Genomic DNA, 6,556 nt, shown 5'->3' on the forward strand with positions numbered 1-6,556 from the left:
GCTCACAGCAACCTCCAACTCCTGGGCTCAAGCGAGTCTCCTGCCTCAGCCTCCCAAGTAGCTGGGACCACAGGCGCCCGCAACAACACCCAGCCATTTTTTGGTTGCAGCCATTATTGTTGTTTGGCAGGCCAGGGCTGGATTCGAACCCACCACCTTAGGTGTACGTGGCTGGCACCTCAGCTGCTTGAGCCACAGGCGCCGAGCTGAAACACTGGTTCTGATAGCACCTGCCCTTGCCCGTGCCAGTGTTGGTTTTATAAACCTATTACACCAAATGAACCACGAGGCAATTCAGTAAGAGGCTGTGGGAAAGGACTTCCTGCAGGGTTAGTATTAAGCGACTCTGAGGTGGAAAGGGTAGGGGAAACGGGAATCAGGTCAGGAGCAGATGTGTCATGAAGCAGGATGGTTTAATCACTGGGTATCTCAGAAATCTTCATTCAGGAAGCAGAGGGAGGGAGAGTGGGTCTGGGGAAGGAGTTAATAAGAAAGAATCAGTCATTCAACGTCAGTGATTTTGCAGCTGTGGTGCAGCCCTGGGATCAATACTGGTTTGGGTCGGCCTTGGCGCTGGCCTTGTTCATGACTGTTAGGGACGGGAACAGCACAGTCTGCTCCGCAGGGCCGATCTCCACTTTCTCAGGTCCCACAGGAACTTCCTGGGTCTGTGTCTAAATAAGCCTGGAAAGTACTTGTTCAACAATTTAGAGAAGCATAACGCTAGGCTTTCTGGGGCCTTTAACATGCTACAGTGAACTGTGAATCTCCTAAGATACGGCTGCCTGGATGAATCTGTTCCAATATAAGCTAGAACTCTCAGCCGTTTCTCAGGCCCCCCACCCACTCCCCGCGACTTCTCTGCCCTCTCTCCCTGTATCTGCTGTGGCTGCCCGGCCTCCTTGCCATTCCATGAGCATTTTGTGTTTTCTGTAGCCCCAAATGCTCCTCCCCAACCAACTTATATAAGCTGCTCCCTTTTCCAGGCCTTTGTTCAGATGGAAACTTCCAGTGAGTCCTTTCCTGACCACCCTGGGCAAAATCTATCCTCCACCCCTCCCCACCTCCTCAGCTCCCTTCCCCGGCTTTGTTTTTTTTTTCTATGACCCTCTAAGATACTGTCCATTTACTTTGCGGCTGGTCTCTGCCCAGGTGGCCAGGGGGGTTATTTATCTCACCCAGCGGTGAATCACTACAACCTGGGCCTGTGGCCAGCACACCTGAATACACAAACCCCTTCAAACTTCTCCCCATGCAGAGAAAGTGGTAAGGTAGACCTCTACGTTTTCCACCTATAGACAGTAAGGATGTTTTGGAAGAACACATGAAAGAGGCCCCAGGGACCATTCTTCCAGCCTTTGAGACCAGCCATTTGTCCCTTACCCCTCTGTCCCAACTTTCCATCAAGGTCCACCTAGCCAGCCTGGAACTAAATACAGCACAGACCACTAGATGGCAGTGTCCACCAAGACTCTTGGGCTTCTCCTCCACTCCCCAGCTCACCCACACCCGAAAGCCTTTGAAATCACAGAAAGAAAGGAAGGAAGAAAGGAAAGGAGGGAGGGAAGGAGGAAGAAAAAAACCACCTTCTTCCCAGAGGTAATGAATTCTGAGGAATGGCTACCACTCCCTATACCATCTTTAGACTAGGAAGAAACCTAGAATCAAACTAATGCTTTTGAATATTTCTAGTAGTACCCTTGTCAGAGCACAGGTCCTCTCTGACAAGCTGCAGGACTCCACACCCTCCCCCTTGTACTTGGCCTGTGGCCCGCCTGGCACTGTCCTGCCTCTTTGTCTCCACCTCTTGCCTGTGTGTCCCTTTATAGGCTAAAGCACAGGTTAAGATGCCAGTTCCATTTCTAGCCTTGAGCCAAAGGATCTGAGAGGCAGCATGGCATGGCAACCCAGGAAGCCAGTGGAAGGGACTGAGCAAGACCATCCCAGGACCCTTGGCCACTTACTCAACATCCCTCCCCTTGAGTTTATACAGCTGCGTGGTGAGGATAAAAGTTCCTGGCCCAGACAGATGTGGTTCGCAGTAGATGAGAAGATACATGAGACTCCAAACCAAGCTGTCTATAAAGCTTTGTTTTCCATCTCCAGATGCCACCTATAATTACATTCTGAAACTTAAATCAGGGTCATTGGCTGACCTGCTGAACCTGTCTCTGTATTCTTAGCCAGTCTTAAGATGTCTCTGTAAACAAAAGCTCTGTTATTGAACTTCTCTGCATTCTCTTGGGTAACAGACCTTAGTTCAAGGTATGTACACAAATGCCTACCTAGAAAGGTACTGTCTTCGTGAATGAACATTGGCCAATCAGAAAGTATTGGCTGGGGACCTGTAATTTGCCTGGGTGTTCTAGAAAGATTATTATGGAAGCAAAAATAAGACAGATGAGGGGAAAGAACAATGAAAAAGGTACCAGCTCGCTCCTGGGTGAAATACTACTGCTTCTCACTCTTGAAAGGAAATCTATGGTGAGGAATACTAGAATGGTCACTGGGTTTTTTCTCCCTGGCTCTCCCTTTTTAATCAATAACCCCAGAAATGATTCCACTTTAGGAGTGAGAGCACATAGTAGGGGCTTTCCAGCCTATCCTGCACAGACTGTGCCTGTAATTAGAAACAAAAAAGCCCTACTGTGCCTTCTGCTCAGCCATATCTCAGCCTGGGGACTCCCTGTTTGCCAGTCTCACCCATCATCTCCTTTCCCAAAAGTCACCCTGTAGCCTAACCCCTCCCCTTTGACCGTAGAACCACTGGGCTGACTCCCTGAGCTCCCTGCACAGAGTAACACATCACCCTTCCCCCTCTCCGACCCACCTCCATTGTCCCAAGGCCCATCTTCCTTTACCCTTCTACAAAGTTCCACCAGACATTGGTCCTTATGGTTCAACTCTCTCAGTTCACCTCCTGAATGTTGAAAGACATCAGAAGAGGAAAAGGAGATTATTTCCTGTGACTTGGCTTTATAAAAATAGCATGCATTTTATAAAAAGAAGAACAGGACAGAAGTGGTGTTTGTTCACCTGGTAGTTACTCTAATTATAGACGGTGGGGTGTCGTGAGCAACCATATTGGATGACAGGCAGTTTGCGTCAGACAGGATGTCTCATTTCCAGCTTCCCCTGTTAATGCCCCGTGCATGCCCTAATCCACATTTTAAAATTACAACCTGATTGTTACACAAATAGGAAGTCTTCCTATTAGCTGAGTTGTGGCCTGCAATTTTATATTACCAAAGATGTTTTCCATTCCCAGAGCCTAGCTTTATTCTTCCAGATTTTGCTGATTTACTGTTTCCTGAGAAATGACGAGCTTTTTTTTCAGAGAAAAGACATGTACGAGTTTCAGTTTGGAAGGAGAAAAAGCCAAAATCTTGTTCCCATTACTAAAGAGTATTGTGTCCCACCCTCCCCCTTGATCTTTGCTGTCACTACGTACTATTGAAATAACTAGTGCAAGAACATGGAAGATTTAGGCTACCATAAGCCCAACACCCAAATCAGGAGTGTCCTCTCCCATAGAACTTAAAAAAAGAAAAATCGGCCTGACATGAAATGAATTTAGCACTTCTGAATTTATCTATAAACCTGTCCTTTTCTTTTTAAACTAATGGATTTCTGGGAATTTTTTTGAGGGTGGAGCCCCTCAAAGCAGCTGTTTGTGCCTCTGACAAAAATCACAAACTGGCCAGTCACAAATGACATCCAACCAGCTGATGTATTTAGTTTGGCCTGTACGGTACTTTTTGAAAATCAAAATTACTTGTGAACATCTTAAGAATTCCCATAAAAATACAGATTCAGGCTTGGCGCCTACAGCTCAACTGGCTAAGGTGCCAGCCATGTACACCTAAGGTAGTGGGTTCGAATCCCCAGCCCGGACCCGCCAAACAACAATGACGGCTGCAACCAAAAAATAGCCGGGCGTTGTGGCGGGCGCCTGTGGTCCCAGCTACTTGGGAGGCGGAGGCAGGAGACTCGCTTGAGCCCAGGAGTTGGAGGTTGCTGTGAGCTGTAATGCCACGGCACTCTGCCCAGGGGGACAGCTTGAGGCTCTGTCTCAAAAAAAAATAATAATAATAATAAAATACAGATTCATATAGATTACATAAAAATACAGACTTACTATTGCCTTAGGAAAAATAAAATCAGATGAGATGGCCCTGGATGTTATTTCCACACGAATGGTGCGGCCATAGACATTAACCCAGTAAGACACACATAACAGAGATCATTCACAGGAAGGGTGAGACTCAGAAAGTGACCAGTTTTCTGCCACACCCAGATCTCGAGATCTGAGCCCTACTTCCTGAGAGCATTCAGTTCTGCTGCTACCACAACATGAGTGAAATAAATCAAATCTTCCTAAATTCCTGCCCAAAGATCTGGTCTCCAAAAGCAGCTCAATGGGCTTTCCTCTTCTAACCATGAAATCGGCTTTGACTCCTCCCTCTTTTCCCTGCCCCGCCCCCTTCCCCATGGGTTGCCTTACTCTGCCCTTTAGTCCCCCAAGATTCTACTGGGCAGTAAAGTGGCAAGCAGCCAAATGAGCACTTCAACTGTGGCTCATGAGAACTGAGATATGATGCAAGTGAAAGGGCAGCACCTGTGGCTCAAGGAGTAGGGCGCCAGCCCCATATACCAGGGGTGGTGGGTTCAAGCCCAGCCCTAGCCAAAACTAAAACACACACACACACCCAGATTTTAAATACTTGGTTCTAAAAGAAAAGAAGCTAAATTAACAGATTAATAATTTCATATTGATTACTTTTATATTCAAATGATACATTTGACCTTTTGGATTAAATAAAATATATTATTCAAATTACTTTGCCCATTTCTTTTTACCTTTTTAAATGTATCATCCAAAATGCTTAAAATCACATATGGAGCTTGATTTTTTTGGCTCATATTATCTTTCTATTGGACAGCACTGTCTCAAAACATCCCTTGGATTCCTCCTAGCCTTTCTGGCATGGGTTCCATCACATTAGTCTAGTCTTTCCTCTTCCTCCACTCCCAGAATTTCACATTAGTTCCCTGAAGACTTCTAAGCCTTTCCCCGCTTCTAATTTGTTCTAACACCCTGGCCAAGTTTATCTGCAAAAGACACCACTTTTATCATGAAACACTTCTGCTCAAAAACTAACCGCAGCTCCCAGCTCTACCCCATAAAGTCCAAACCATTAATGACAAACTGATAACAGCTTCCACATTCAAAACCTCACTGGGAACCTCATGCAATTTCCCCCCAAAACCTAGCACCTAGCATGCCAGATTCTTGGTTTCCTAAACAGAGCAGAAAGGACCACGACATTTCACTGAACTGGGGACAGAGGGAGAAGCATATTTGATCTGAAAGGTTACAAAGATAACGGTTAAAGCATCTAAACAGCAGTTTTTTTCACTTCCAACAGTTTATACAATACCTCAAAATCAGCTAAAGACCTAACACATCTAAGCATCTGGGAACTGAACTAACTGAACTATTTTTTTTTACATTAGTGGAGGCAAAGAATAATAGAGTTGAGAAAAGAAACTTAGATTTGCATCTCAGAAAACCCAAAACGGAAATTCAATTAGAAAAGTGTCAGCAGAATACTGCTCTTGGGTCCTCCATTCCAGGCCAAGGTTTAAAAATACATATATAGCTTTGTCACCAACTAAGTAAATTTGAATTCTACGAGATTCTGTGGAATGACAATAATTAAAATACTATTTCATCTCGAAAACTTTGAAAAGACACGAATCATAAATTCATCAGGAATTACATAAATCCCAAGCTAGATAGCTCCTGGTCCATAAACTGTGTCGATGACAGTTCTATATGGCAATAAGTGTAATACTTAGCTCGGGAAAGGGGATTTTAATCAAGATTTTATCTCTAATTATGTGAATTTTGAATCGTACTATGTCTTCAAGACTTTACCCTTTCCATAAACTTCACCGTCCCATACACATTTTCTTTCATTTTCTCAGCTATGGATCACACACGTCTTGCCAAATACATTCCAGCAGGTTCAGCACACGGGTCTTGAAAGCAGACAAATATGCATCCTATCATTTGTTGTTGTTTAGACAAGTTGTGTGGCCGCTCCATGTTTCCATCTTTTCTGTAAATTGTATAAACACGATTATATTTTCCACACAAGTTTTAATAAGAATTCAACAAGATGATATTATGTCCGGCTGTAGCAGCTCCATTTAGGAACGTCTCTCAAAGTAGCTTGAGGACGCTACAAAAGGGTGGGGCCTTGGCATCTAAGGCTCTTTACTAAACTGTAAGTTTAATAGGCAGACAGCCGCACACGGCAGGAGCTCGGGTGAAGCAGGAGCTAGCGCGTCCGCCTGTCCAGCTGGCCGCCTCCCAGATGCAGACACCGGACTGAAACCAGCAGACCCCGCCCCAACCGCACTCAATCTTTCCTTCTCCACTGCGGGTCGTCTCGGGCTATGAAAACACTACCACGTGTCCTGCAGCCTTTGCGTCACGCTCCTTGGTCCAATGCTAAGCCGTATTGTGAAAGTTTGGGCAGGTCGTCAG

Source organism: Otolemur garnettii, unplaced genomic scaffold (genome assembly GCF_000181295.1).
Source record: "Otolemur garnettii isolate 467f Iridium unplaced genomic scaffold, OtoGar3 scaffold00018, whole genome shotgun sequence".
Taxonomy (NCBI): Eukaryota; Metazoa; Chordata; class Mammalia; order Primates; family Galagidae; genus Otolemur; species Otolemur garnettii.